The sequence below is a fragment of the Schistocerca piceifrons genome, chromosome 3 (genome assembly GCF_021461385.2).
Source record: "Schistocerca piceifrons isolate TAMUIC-IGC-003096 chromosome 3, iqSchPice1.1, whole genome shotgun sequence".
Lineage (NCBI taxonomy): Eukaryota > Metazoa > Arthropoda > Insecta > Orthoptera > Acrididae > Schistocerca > Schistocerca piceifrons.
In genome coordinates this window covers 277,313,180-277,328,890 of record NC_060140.1, presented here as the reverse complement: position 1 = coordinate 277,328,890, position 15,711 = coordinate 277,313,180, and the positions used below count along the sequence as shown (strand labels likewise).

The window sequence follows — 15,711 nt, the reverse complement described above, 5'->3', positions numbered from 1 at the left end:
CATTCCTGTCATGTCCCTGAATATTGACCGTTCCTGCTGGGACATCCTGCATAAACACAACAGTCGGTTGCAAAACAGTTGTTTGTGTCTCCACGAAGAGCAGAGTTTGCATCGCACCTGCGGAAAAACAACTCCATCCAGCAGAAGCTTTATGTAACAGTAACTGCTGCGACTGCAGGCTCAGTTGTCAGCGGGCAACACTACCCCGAGCTGAATGTGCTAACCCAGGCTCCATGCAAGCCCCTCCACGGTGACCACAGCTCTCTCTTTCTCAACGCCTAATCCTAATGCAGAGTCGCTCAAGCGTGGCTCCGTAGGATCAGCGCTGTCTTGGAACCTGGACGCATCACCTCCAATAACGGCAGCTTTCCAATTGCTCGCTGCTACGGTGACGCTACAAGGTTGTTTGCGAGAGACTATTATAAATATGACAGACATTTTACACATTCAAATGTAATTTGGTAGAACACACTTGCATGCTTTGCTCGGTTCTGTTCAGGACGTGACGAAGCATCTTGATACCTTGCTTTCTCCGTTTTTCCTATTGTCGCTACAAAAATACATTGGTACAGCAACTCGTTGAACGTTACTTTACAAGCACTGGACTCCTTTAAACCTAAACCTGGAAGACTCTTCGTGAATTGTAGGCATTCCTTGTTTGAGTCGATTTCTGGTTCTCAACATTCCTCTCGATGACAATGCCATCATACTACGAGAAAACGAGTTTTCTTGCGGGATATCACCGATGAAATCATATTGGGCTATCAAGCGAGCAACAGCGTACTCTAGAAGCAAAGTTTCAGCAATTTTCTTTGCTCTTATCTACCACCCAACACAACGCTTTAACTGAGCATCATGGGTAGGAAACTCGTAGAAATGTTGATCGAAGATGCTGCTGCTCCGTTGATAAAGTTTTTACGGCTTAAGTCAAGCGCCGGCACGCGGCACGCCAGTCGGGAACGACAGAGCAGAGGGCTGTCAAGAAGACGTCAGCCAATTGCACGCTGACTGACTCCTCTCCAGGACGACAACGCAACAGCCGCGGCCTCTATGCGAAGAGAACATAAGCGCCGCGCCCGACCGGCCGCGGCTCCGTTCTACAGTAGCATCAAGATTAGGCACTAGTATATCAGCCATTTAGGAATTGTACATACTGGTTCAAATGGCTCTGAGCACTATGAGACTTAGCATCTGAGGTCATCGGTCCCCTAGAACTTAGAACGACTCAAACCTAACTAACCTAAGGACATCACACACACCCATGCCCGAGGCAAGATTTGAACCTGCGACCGTAGCAGACGCGCAGTTCAGGACTGAAGCGCCAAGAACCACTCGGCCACAGCGGCCGGCGAATTGTACATACTGAAGAACATTGTTTATTTTATCTGTCGTCCTTTGCTTGCGACACATCTGTATAAATACAAAGTAATCATCTCCTTTTGTAATGAAATTCTTTAATACGATTTGCATAACCGTTGTCTAGCGATCCGAGGGAGCAGGTTTCCTAGACACTGCTCCATAAGAAAACGATGGAGATACGAACTGAGGAGAAATACAGATATGTAGCTTTGTCTGCGATTGGTAGAGATGTTGCTGAACTACGAAATGTATTCGAGAAGTGTTAACTGGAATAGAAACGAACTAGGGTAGGGTTGTGGAGGAAATGAGGCTAGAGGTGACATTAAAACATTAATGTTGTCATACTAAATATAGGAAAATGATGGAGTCTATGAAACATTTTAAAAAATCGGTATAGGTAAATGCCTAAACACAACGTCACAAATGATTCAGTACGTGAAAGACAAACTCTCATAGTTTTTTTTTCAACGTGGTGATAGCATGTTGGTTGGGAAAAATACCGACAGGAGTGCCACCGATCGTAGTTGTTGAAAAATGCGGCGAACCGGACGGAGAAAGCATTTTGTACGCTAGAATTTGCCCGTTGCCAATTGGTAGTGAGTATGCAAAGACATTTGCGTTGCAAGTTTCACAAGATACCATCAGTTTACAACAGCATAGTAAAGTGATACAAGAAATTCGGGGAGGATAGTTGTTTGTGCGAAGCAAGACGTACGGAATGACCGGTCGTGTCAGAACGGATAGTGGTCTGTGATGTTACGAAGTCCCACAAAGTATACGTATCGAGTTAGTGCAGAAATGAACATCCCTCAGACAAAAGTGTGAAAAATCCTGCGTTGTCTTCGCTGGATAAGCCATCTTGCAGCTGCTTCCTTGCACTACTCGAGTCGCCACCAAGGTCACCGGAGTAGACATCTTGCGAGTTTTTCGTGTGGGGTGACACGAAGGATAGGGTATATGTTATATCTCCGCCACTGGACCTCGAAGACTGAAGGCACTGAACCGGAGCAGCTGTTCTTACCGTCTCCCCTGATACACTGGGTTGGTTACGCACAGAATTGGACTGTTGATTAGACGTGTGCCTTGTGACAAACGATACACACATACAACATTTATAAACATTGTAAAAAAACTCTGAGAGTGTGTCTGTCATATACTGTATCATTAGTTACATAATTGTTTACCATTTGTTTGTACCAATTTTTTGAATTGTTCACCTGCATACAGTCTACACACAATCGCCTTAATACGAATCGGTGATTCTCTTTTACACTACTGGCCATTAAAATTGCTACACCACGAAGATGACGTGCTACAGACGCGAAAAATAACCGACAGGAAAACGATGCTGTGTTATGCAAATGATTAGCTTTTCAGAGCATTCACACAAGGTTGGCGCCGGTGGCGACACCTACAACAAGCCGACATGAGGAAGGTTTCCAACCGATTTCCTATACACAAACAGCAGTTCACCGGCGTTGCCTGGTGAAACGTTGTTGTGATGCCTCTGGAAGGAGGAGCAATGCGTACCATCACGTTTCCGACTTTGATAAAGGTCGGATTGTAGCCTATCGCGATTGCGGTTTATCGTATCGCGACATTGCTGCTCGCGTTGGTCGAGATCCAGTGACTGTTAGCAGAATATGGAATCGGTGGGTTCAGGAGGGTAATACGGAACGCCGTGCTGGATCCCAACGGCCTCGTATCACTAGCAGTCGAGATGACAGGCATCTTACCTACATGGCTGTAACGGATCGTGCAGCCACGTCTCGATCCCTGAGTTAACAGATAGGGACATCTGCAAGACAACAACCATCTGCACGAACAGTTCGACGACGTTTGCAGCAGCATGGACTGTCAGCTCGGAGACCATGGCTGCAGTTACCCTTGACGCTGCATCACAGACAGGAGCGCCTGCGATGGTGTACTCAACGACGAACCTGGGTGCACGAATGGCAAAACGTAATTTTTTCGGATGAATCCAGGTTCTGTTTACAGCATCATGATGGTCGCATCCGTGTTTGGCGACATCGCGGTGAACGCTCATTGGAAGCATGTATTCGTCATCGCCATACTGGCGTATCACCCGGCGTGATGGTATAGTGTGCCATTGGTTACACGTCTCGGTCACCTCTTATTTGCATTGACGGCACTTTGAACAGTGGACGTTACATTTCAGATGTGTCACGACCCGTGGTTCTACCCTCCATTCGATCCCTTCGAAACCCTACATTTCTGCAGGATAATGCACGACCGCATGTTGCAGGTCCTGTACGGGACTTTCTGGATACAGAAGATGTTCGACTGCTGCCCTGGCCAGCACATTCTCCAGATATCTCTCCGACTGAAAACGTCTGGTCAATGGTGACCGAGTGACTGGCCAGTCACAATACGCCAGTCAGTACTCTTGATGAACTGTGGTATCGTGTTGAAGCTGCATGGACAGCTGTACCTGTACACGCCATCCAAGCACTGATTGAATGCCCAGGCGTATCAAGGCCGTTATTACGGCCAGAGGTGGTTGTTCTGGGTTCTGATTTCTCAGGATCTATGCACCCAAATTGCTTGAAAATGTAATCTCATGTCAGTTCTAGTATAATATATTTGTCCAATGAATACCCGTTTATCATCTGCAATTCTTCTTGTTGTAGCAATTTTAATGGCCAGCAGTGTAATAACAACCTATCTGATACACCATTCAGTCTTCTTGCTAAACTTTTGTCGTATATTTTACATTAATAGTTAACTAAGTTGATAAATGGATAAATTTCATGATGATTACTTTCTTCTTATATCTTGTAATAACAACATAACACCGCCGGCCGCGTTGGCCGTGCGGTTCTAGGCGCTCCAGTCCGGAGACGCGCTGCTGCTACGGTCGCAGGTTCGAATCCTGCCTCGGGCATGGGTGTCTGTGATGTTCTTAGGTTAGTTAGGTTTAAGTAGTTCTAAGTTCTAGATGACTGATGACCACAGCAGTTGAGTCCCATAGTGCTCAGAGCCATTTTTGAACAACATAACACCATGTCTAGACCAAGCCCGCTTGCTCGTTTCTGAGGCTGCTGTGTACGCCCGGTGAAGAGGGTTTCTCCAGCCTGGAGGTAATGAGCAGGTCTCTCCCTAATCGTCATAAATGGACACTGGCCGGTACGTACGAGGCCAGCTGAAGGACGAGGGATTTCCTCACGGTGCCCAATTTTATCCGACACGCGCTGCACGGAAACTTCTAAAACTATTCGCAGGAAGCAGCAACTTACAGAAACTGTAAGTGGGACACATGAAACGGCCAATGAAAATTCCAGCATTCTGTTCCTGATTAAGACTGACTGAAAGGCACAAAAGTTTAATAATTTTCTGGAACAGTTCGGAGTCCACGAAGTCGAGGAGTCAGCCGGCAGTCCTCATGTGATGTAGAAGTCGTCTGCCCTCTGGGGCGAAGGTGGTGTTCTCGTTGTGTACTTCAGAAGATAGCAAGGGCCGATAAGTGCGAGAACTCATGCATCCAAGCTGCTGACAAGGAAATGGACAGAAGAATGGGAATGAAAACTGAAGATTTGTCAGATGGCGATCAGTTTTTCTTTAGGAAAGATAATGGCACAAGAGATATAGTTCTGACGTTGCGCTTGATAATGGAAGCAAGACGAGAGAAAAGCCAAGACACCTTCATAGTGGTTATCGTCCTAGAAAAAGCATTTGAAAATGCAAAATTCTGGATGATGTTCGAAACTCTGAGAAAAATAGGGGTAAGGTACAGGAATAGACAGGTGATATAGGAAGGCAAGTATCCAGTCTTCTCCCCCGCCCCTCCCCCTCGCCCCCACCCCTAACACCTACCCATTCTTCAATATATCTGGCAAAAGCAATGAAAGGAATAAAAGAAAGCTACAAAAGTGGGAATAAAATTGAGTGTGAAAAAATGTCACGGATAAGATTCGCTGATGACGTTACATCCCTGTGAAAGTGAAGGAAATTTACAGGACTCTTGAATGGAATGAACAATCTATTGAATATAGAACATGGATTGGGGGTAAACCGAAAAAAGTCTAAATTAATTATAAGGAGCAGAAATGCGAATACCGAAAAAGTTAGCTTCAAAATTGATGGTCACGAAGCAGGAGACGAAGTTAAGGAATTCAGCTACCTTGAAGCAAAATAATCCATGACAAATGAAGCAATGTCGACATTAAAAACAGACAAGCACTGGCAGAAAGGGCACTCTTAACAAAGGAACGTCTACTGGTAACAGAATGTTGAAAATCAGGTGGTCTGATGAGAAATGAGGGGCTTTTCCGCTGAATCGACGAAAGACAAGAAGTAGAGACAGGACGACAGGGCAGGGAAACCTCTGTGGTTTTAGAGGGGACTGTAGAGGGTAAAAGCTCTAGGGCGAGACGGGGAGTGGAATACATCCATCAAATAACTGAGGACGTAGAGTGCACGTGGTATTTGAGATGAAGAGGTTGACGCAGGGGGGAGTACGTGGCGGGGTGCATCAAACCTGTCAGAAGACTGATGGTTCAAAACACTTCAGAAGTCGGGAAAGAAGATCCTTTCGGGTAGAGACGTTCCCGTTATTAGGCGAGGGTTGCCGTTTATCTAGTATGCGCATGCTCAGTAAGCCGAGACCTCAAATTAGGTTGTCGAGCAAAGTACCCAGCTCGACCGTGGAGTTTAGTGAACAGGATGTACTTGGCAGGATTTTCATTGGAGCCAACAAACGAGATTCATTTACGTGGGAATTCGAGTGTCGTGTTTTTGTGCGACTTTTTCCCTTTTAACTTTAAATTTAGTATTTTGCTATGGAGATTGTCAGCGGGAGTTGTTAGGAGTCTTTTGGTGTGGCAAAGAAGTTCTATCAGCGGTGTATATTTTACATCCCCTTGTTGGAATTTTTTCGATAAATGTTGGATTGCAAAGGGGTATTTATTACTGTCACTGGAGTAGCAAGACGTGTAACCCTCTCTCGTAGATCAAACTGAGGGTGGTGACTAGAACGTAATGCTTATGTAGGCGAGCGATTCAGCCACCTGGAATTAGTATGAGGTAAATTGGTTTGCACGGCTGAACACTAGTGAGCCAAGGCTTCAGGGCGCGACTTGGCCGGCTTAGCCAAAGCTCTGCAGCCAGGCAAGCCGGAGCGACTGCTCCAGACAATCTCACGTGCAAAGGCACCAGCGAAGGGCCAGATGCGGGCAATTCCTGATACAGGGAATCTGGACAGTGGTCGCACTCTTAGAAGAAGAGACGATACATCAGTAATGGAGGAGTGTCGCACAATCTAATAGATTTCTCCTTACCGTGCTTCAAAATTCGACAGTAAATCGCAGTCACATAATAAACCAAATCTGAATACATCTGCGACCTCAGAAAAATGAGGCGCATACAGTGACACAATATTTTTAATATCTTTAAAACTACAGGAGTTAATATTTTACAGTGACTAAACATTTTCACAATGTTGTTGTTGTGGTCTTCAGTCCTGAAACTGGTTTGATGCAGCTCCCCATGCTACTCTATCCTGTGCAAGCTTCTTCATCTCCCAGTACCTACTGCAACCTACATCCTTCTGAATCTGCTTAGTGTATTCAACTCTTGGTCTCCCTCTACGATTTTTACCCTCCACGCTGCCCTCCAATACTAAATTGGTGATCCCTTGATTTTCACAATGAACCTCTGAATTAACAACTTCTAAATGCTTCATATGATTTCAACAAACGATATGTCAGATGATAGCAGTGCACTACTGCCGTCATCCCGGTAAGCTATTTGTCTGCACCTAATTCATTTATTGATTTATTACGTTTTTTATATTTGTTTGTTTGAAATGTTTGTAAGAACATCGTGGTCTCCAAAATAACACAGCAAATGAATGCAGCACGAATACCTTTGTCTTGACATTCTTGTGTATTTATTTAATGAATATGTTGCTATTTTTACCCAGTATTTATTTAACTATTGATTACAATTGCTAACACTAAAGCATAGTAATTTAAGAAGTGGTCAATCGCATGCGTTAGCTGACACCACTCTTGAAAAGATAACCAGACGTTATTTCTATCAAGCAGACATAAATAATTGCTTAAACAATATTGAACAACAAGTTGTTGTCTTTTAATCTGAGCACAGTTGTGCAAGAGTACGAGCTTATTTATTTATGAACAAATCTTTATTTGCAATTGATGTGAATGATCTTAGTGCGCCGGCCGCGGTGGTCGAGCGGTTCTAGGCTCTTCAGCCTGGAACCACGCGGCTGCTACGGTCGCAGGTTCAAATCCTACCTCTGGCATGGATGTGTGATGTCCTTAGGTTAGTTAGGTTTAAGTAGTTCTAAGTCTAGGAGACTGATGACCTCAGAGTTCAGTCCCATAGTGCTTGGAGCCATTTTGATCTGAGTGTGGCCGAAAGTTTACGTTTCTTTATTTAAATATTATTGTAATATATTAGTTTAGTGTGAGAAGTGGTGAAGTTAGTCAAATCAGGTCTGTAGAACTTTAAAAAAATGTGTATTTGATGAGATGATCTTCAGCCAATGGAGAAGCAGACATCGGTTGTACGCAGCACAAGTGGAGACAGACACTTTACAAGCGGTGCGCTCGAAGGAGCGATTCTGGTCATTTCTACCTTAGATCACGAAGAAAGACACTTTTACGTTTGTTGTGGGAGTCGGCAGACCTATGACTCCGAATGATCAATACTCTTAACTTTTCTGATTGCATTACGGAACTGAGAATAGAAGACAGAGTATGAGTTTGCGCTCGTCACCTCACATGTGTTAAATTGCAAATCATCATGTTAAACTCTGAATTGTTTTGAGCTGATGAATATTTTATCTATTGTGATCATAAAGTGGACTATTTTTGGCGCGTCTTGGATAACAGTTTGGCCTGGGGATGCTGCTAACATTCTCGTAACGCTCTCAACACAACTCTACTGGATTTGGTAAGGTTATTTTCTCTCTGTATCTTAACTGGATATTATAGGATCACTTTGCTTTAGTTGAGATATACTTCCACGAATAAAAATTATTCAACATAATTCTGTCAATTACAGACGTTAGAATACCCTTTTAATTAAATTATTCATTTATCTATTAATTTACATTTCTGTGCATTTTATTAATTCGCAATTGTAGCCAATGCATAGATAATATGACTGCAGAACCACAGCTTTCAGTCATTATTTGCGGCGAGTTAGCTGCTGGGCATGAAAGGAGACGTGTGCCGCTTGTCCCTAGGACATTAACCAGCTGTTCTTAATAAAGAGAGCCGTGCATTGGCCAGTTACCTAATATGTAAGCAACATCAGGTAAAGTCGTAACTGGTTTGCTCGTATGGGATACTGTTTAGGGAGCTCTTATGCAGCAGAAAACCGAATGACAACGTCGCATGACCCTTAGTTAAACTGACCGCATAGTGTGGCAGTACAGATAATTAACCGTGGTCCGTCAGTACACGTTTTCTATTACATCAGTGGAGCAGTATGTCGCGTATTTCTTTCGCGTGCCACAGATTGGCAAGAGTGCGTGGATTTTGACCGCAGCCGCGAGTGTGACTTCACGCGACGCGACCGAAACACCGAAGAACTTGTTTCAACAAGGTCTTCATTCCAATCATCTCATATATAACCCTTTGTGCATCAAGTACTGATGAAGTTATTAATTTTCTAACAAACAGGTTAAATGAACAATTTATGAGTTCCATGTTAACACAGTGTGTTTCCGATGATTTCTTGTTTTTAAATTCTTTCCAAGCTTGTTAAACTTCATCCATAGTTACCAAATCTACAGATGGTTACAGACCCCATGATCATAGCGTTTATTTCTAGACTACCTCCTCAACGTTATTTGTAGTTTGTCTGGACAGTTGCAATGACATTGACTCCAAAATAAATCTTCTGTCGTTCATATGGCACAATCAGAAAAATTTCGGATTGCAAAACCAGTGATTAGGCAACGACAAAGGCCGGTGGCTCCGGAGGAAAATGGGAAATACGCCAGATACACAAGACTCCTGTTTATGAGTCATGTTCACGGGCTTATCAGACGAGAAGAACCGTGCGGTCTATGGCACCTTGTCACGGTCCGTGCAGGAGCTCTCCCTCGGACATCGGCGTGTGTGTTGGCCGTAGCGTAGTTCAAAAAAATGGTTCAAATGGCTCTAAGCACTGTGGGACTTAACATCTGAGGTCATCAGTCCCCTAGACTTAGAACTACTTAAACCTAACTAACGTAAGGACGTCACACACATCCATGCCCGAGGCACGTTCAAAATGGTTCAAATGGCTCTGAGCACTATGGGACTCAACTGCTGTGGTCATTAGTCCCCTAGAACTTAGAACTACTTAAACCTAACTAACCTAAGGACATCACACACATCCATGCCCGAGGCAGGATTCGAACCTGCGACCGTAGCAGTCGCACGGTTCCGGACTGCGCGCCTAGAACCGCGAGACCACCGCGGCCGGCCTAGAGGCAGGATTCGAACCTGAGACCGTAGCAGCAGCGTGGTTGCAGACTGAAGAGCCTAGAATCGCTCGGCCACAACGGCCGGCCGTAGCGTAGTTAGTTTAAGTTACATTAAGTAGTGTGTAGGCTTAGGGACCGATGACCTCAGCAGTTTGGTCCCATAAGACCTTACCACAAATGTCCAAAATTTTTTTTTCAAAAGACAAGAATAAATTAAATTTATGGTGACATTACATAAAACAGAGGGGATATGAAGTAGTTAGACGACTGTAAATACGTAATACCAGTTGGAGAAAGCTGCTTAAAAGTCAAAGTCAGATATTGCCAAGTATAAATAATTAACTGAGAAATTCCAGGTGCACGGTTGATTTGTATACTTAACCTTTGTTGTAAAAAAAATAGTGTACTGATTGGTAGAACGGCCCTTGAATCTCTTTCAGTTGTTTTTATTTACCCTTCGTGTAGTTTTCCCAACTACTTAAGACGGTTTAAAGACTGCTTCCTGTCATCTGGCATCACAAACACACAGAAAACGGAACCTCCGACTGGTGTGTTTCTGTGTTTGTGGGGTATCTTAAGAAATACAACTGCTTCAAGCATATTTACGTTGTCAGGAGATAGTGTTAGTGTGAAAAGTGTCGAAACTCGCGCTCAGCGTTTTCAGTAATGCAACGACAATTACACGCTCATTTTCGCGAGCAATGATGCAGATTACATTGGGTAACACCACGAGGCTGCTGACAGATAGTTCAGCTCTGCTCTCACTCTTTCAAAGCGAAACCCCGAGGTCCCTTCCTTTTTTTCTCAGTCTCCCGCTTTTTTCCTCTTTTTTTGGTTCTGTTTTGGTGTTTGGGTTTTATCTCGCGGCTTCCCACGGCGCGGCACGGTTCAGCGGCCAGATACGCGCTGCCCAGTATCTGAGTACGCGCCTGACGCCACGGCTGCGACGCTATTCTGGGAACCCCATTCAGCGTCTGACCTGTTACGGTCTAATTACTCCGCCCACACAGTGCTCATTGTGGGCAAGCAGCGCTACGAGTAACAAGTACACGCAGGAGACGCATTAATCCCTGCCACACATTACTAGGGTATACGAGGTGCTACACCGTGGGTGGACTACAACTCTGTAAATGTCCTTCACGAACGGCTTGAGTGTATTAGGGTGAATGCATGAGTAATATAGAATTAATGACTTTTGTTTACTTCGGATAGTATCACAATCAGAGGCAGAACCAACAAATTGTAATTTTCACGAGAAGAGTGTTCAAAGAGTAAAAGTTAAACTACAGTAATCCAAATATGTATACCGAAGAAAAAAAGACTACACACCACTAAGTAATTATTTGAATGGAACGGAAATCGGTAGATGTGATGTACATGCACGGACAAACAAATTGAAACATCCCCTTAGAAAAATTATAAATGTCTGTGCTGATAAACCTCTACGTTATGTGATTTTCAAACAGCTGAGCAAAACTGAACGTACTCAGACATTACTCCCTTTAGTTATTCTGATCAACACTAAACTGACATACAATATTTTTAGCGCAATGCAATCTGACTTTCAAAAATCCCTACAAAAGAATGGCCCTGACTAACAATAACCTATACTTTTCATGTATCACTTACCTCACAAAAATCTTCGTTACTCGAACTATTGCAATACAGCGAGCGCCACTACTGCCAGTTAAATAAAAGATTCTAACTACTGAAGGCACTAACTAGTGATAGGCATAGTTAGCAAATGAAAGATTTTGATAGAGAACAAACAATGCATTTACCTCATTAATGTTCAAAAGTCATTACATATATATATCAGTTCATGACATCCTGTATTACAAATTTACTCTTTCTGATGGACACACGTTCAGATCGTCCGCTCTCAAATTTCTGCCCTCTCTCTCCCCACATCCACCACTGCTGGTGGCTCACCTCCAACTGCGCAACGCTACGCGCTGTTCACATCTAGCCACCCAACACTACAATAACGAATATTCCGACAATGCTAACCAGTCACAGACTGAACACAGTACAGTCAGTGATTTTCATACAGAGCGTTACGTGGCGTTACCAACATAAAAACCTAAACAGCCTACGTACCAAATGATTACAATTTCAGAAAAATTGGGTGATTTATTCAAGAGAAAGAGTGTCACAAATGGCAGCGGTTATTCGGCTTGACATTAACTGCCGGCGTTGTTGCATGTCCTCCTGTGGCATATCGTGCCAAATTCTGTCCAACTGGGAGGTTAGATCGTCAAAAATCTCAAGATGGTTGGAGGCTCCTGCCCATAGTGCTCCACCCGTTGTCAATTAGTGACAGATCCGACGACCTTGCTGGCTAAGGTAGGGTTTGGCAAGCATGAAGACAAGAGTAGAAACTCTCGCAGTGTGCAGGCGGGCGTTATCTTGCTGAAATGTAAGCCCAGGAAGACTTGCCACGAAGGACAACAAAACGGGGCGTAGAATATCGTCGACGTACCGCTGTGCTGTAAGCGTGCCGCTCGTGAAAACCAAAGGGGCGTCCTAGATCATAAACCCTGGTTATCGGACCGTATGGCTGGCAATAGTGTAGTGGGACGAAATTAAACGTCACCCATCCACCAAGTCAGCCCAGTTTGCAGGTGACTATAAGTTTAATTTAGTTTTGTTTATGTGTTTTCTTATTATTTGTAATAAATGTGAATTATTTAAAAGTTTTGTATTTTTTTTATGTGTTTCATGTACGGAGAGATCGGCGCAACGAACGGGGACAGCATCTTCGTTGCCGCGACCAGAGAGGAAATTGCTGGCCGCTATACGTCGCGGGTCGACAGCCAAGGAGCAACAGAAGATCCTGGAACCGAGTTGTTGCGTCGTGTTTCTAAAAAATTAAAAATGAATTTTTATACTCTTTTTGTACAACAATGACGTCATAATGATCTTAACCTTATTGAAAAGTTAGTCACTGTCTGTCAACGCTCAAGTTCACATCTGTATGTGTAGGAAGCTAATAAAATAGTGTATGTTACTAAAGGTGAAACACGTGTCATGAAGATTTATTTATGAAGAGTTATGTGAACGGATTAATAATATATTTGACAAGATTATTGATTCAGACAGCGTTGGCCGAAACTTTGAATCTAAAAAGTTTATTTAATGTGTGATTCTGATATCGATTAGATCAAGATAACGTGTGTCGATATAATTTTCTGAGGAGAAACAAACGAAATTTAAATTCTAAAAAGTTACGAAAACCAATTGGCCCAAGTGATGTAATTCTCTGCACACGACTCAACTGATGTTTTACAGTTTCGTTCAAGAACCATCCTATGACAATTTAAAAAAGAATATAAATGATTTTGAAGTGAGTGTAACTGACGTGGGTGACGAAGTCTGCACATGGTCATATATCAAACGAAAACTAAATACACGTCGTTACACCCCACCGTGGCGACCGTGACAGGACCTGACAAACTGAGCTTGTGGGTGGGGTATGTAGTGGGACGAAATTAAACGTCACCCATCCACCAAGTCAGCCCAGTTTGCAGGTGACTATAAGTTTAATTTAGTTTTGTTTATGTGTTTTCTTATTATTTGTAATAAATGTGAATTATCTAAAAGTTTTGTATTTTTTTTATGTGTTTCATGTACGGAGAGATCGGCGCAACGAACGGGGACAGCATCTTCGTTGCCGCGACCAGAGAGGAAATTGCTGGCCGCTATACGTCGCGGGTCGACAGCCAAGGAGCAACAGAAGATCCTGGAACCGAGTTGTTGCGTCGTGTTTCTAAAAAATTAAAAATGAATTTTTATACTCTTTTTGTACAACAATGACGTCATAATGATCTTAACCTTATTGAAAAGTTAGTCACTGTCTGTCAACGCTCAAGTTCACATCTGTATGTGTAGGAAGCTAATAAAATAGTGTATGTTACTAAAGGTGAAACACGTGTCATGAAGATTTATTTATGAAGAGTTATGTGAACGGATTAATAATATATTTGACAAGATTATTGATTCAGACAGCGTTGGCCGAAACTTTGAATCTAAAAAGTTTATTTAATGTGTGATTCTGATATCGATTAGATCAAGATAACGTGTGTCGATATAATTTTCTGAGGAGAAACAAACGAAATTTAAATTCTAAAAAGTTACGAAAACCAATTGGCCCAAGTGATGTAATTCTCTGCACACGACTCAACTGATGTTTTACAGTTTCGTTCAAGAACCATCCTATGACAATTTAAAAAAGAATATAAATGATTTTGAAGTGAGTGTAACTGACGTGGGTGACGAAGTCTGCACATGGTCATATATCAAACGAAAACTAAATACACGTCGTTACACCCCACCGTGGCGACCTTAGAAACAGGACTTGTGTGCAACTAAGGCACACAGGTACGAAACAAAGCATCAAGAGTCCTTCGGAAGTCAACGCGAGTTTCTTGGAGCCTTCACCAGCCAGCGGCGACTTCGCGGGTGTGGGCATCTGACGGAGTGCAGCCAAGCAGTACGGTCACGCGGTTGTTCCACGAGAAGGCGCATTTGTTGGGCAGCAGCTGAACGCTGCAAACCCCGACAACCTTTTTTCTCCCTAAACTAATAGGCCCAGTACGTCAGCTGCGGGGCGTTCCTCCGGCTGGTATTAGAGGTGTTGCTGAGGGCTTCGCCTGTCTACGGCGGTGCCGGGCGTGGTTGTAGCCAGCGACGTTTCCGGTGTTCGACTCAGCGTCCGGCCGGTTGCGGAAGCGGGGTCGCAGCATCTCAGCGGCTGCATCGACGGCTGTTTCTTCTGCAGCCCCATAGCAGCACACTGATCATCGAGAACTACAAATTACAATATTAGTGTCCGGTGAGTTTGTTTCAAGTTGGAAGTGGAGTGTTGTACATAGGAAGTGTGCTTTTACAGGATTGTTGATTACAAGTTTGCGTGTGTAAATAGTTAATATCTTACAATAATGTCGGGAAGTGAAATGTCAGACGAAGAGCAATCTATGTCCGATAGGAGCATGAGATCCCTTTTTAGGGCGATAGCTAAATTAAAACAATCTAACGGGGATTTCCTAGCTGAATTAAAACAGTCTAACGAAGAATCTATGGCTAGATTAAAACAGTCTAACGAGGAATCTACTGCTAGATTAAAAGAGGAATTAAAACAGTCTAACGAAGAATCTATGGCTAGATTAAAACAGTCTAACGAGGAAGCTACTGTTAGATTAAAAGAGGAACTAAAACAGGAATTAAAACAGTCTAACGAAGAATCTACTGCTAGATTAAAACAGTCTAACGAAGAATCTATGGCTAGATTAAAACAGTCTAATGAGGAATCTACTGCTAGATTGAAACAGGAACTAAAACAGGAATTAAAACAGTCTAACGAGGAATCTACTGCTAGACTTAAAGGGGAGCTAACAAAATCAACAGACAGGTTGCAGGAATATCTTAATGAAACCAGTCGAGAATTAAGTGATAAAATAGAGTCTTCTAAAGTTGAAATGCAAGAAAAATTAGTAGGACTTAGTAATAAGATTGCCGATAATTGTAAAAGGTTAGAAGAACATATCCAGGAATCGCGCGAGGAAAAAGCTCGCATGCGAAACGATATCACTGACTTAACCGAGAGACTAGATAGTGTCAATATCTTAGTTGTAAATGAAATACAGAAAAATAACGATATGTTACGAGATGAATTTTCTATGCAAACAGAAACTGTTCGCAGAGAATTATTGAAATCTATTAAAGAGGTCTCTACCAAACCTGTAGAGATTTCTTCAATAGATAATGTAGAATTAGAGACATTAACTCATCAAGTAGAAAAGGACCATACCGAAATCGAAAACATGAAATTTTTAATTACTGAAATATGCAATAATCTTGAGACTGCCAAAGATAATAATATTGACGAA

General features: G+C 43.0%; 1 protein-coding gene across 3 annotated transcripts in view; it reads right to left on the bottom strand.

The window, feature by feature from the left end:
* Nucleotides 1-15,711, bottom strand: part of LOC124788124 (collagen alpha-1(XVIII) chain-like) — a 674,174-nt gene that overhangs the window by 591,377 nt on the left and 67,086 nt on the right. The window lies entirely within an intron of this gene.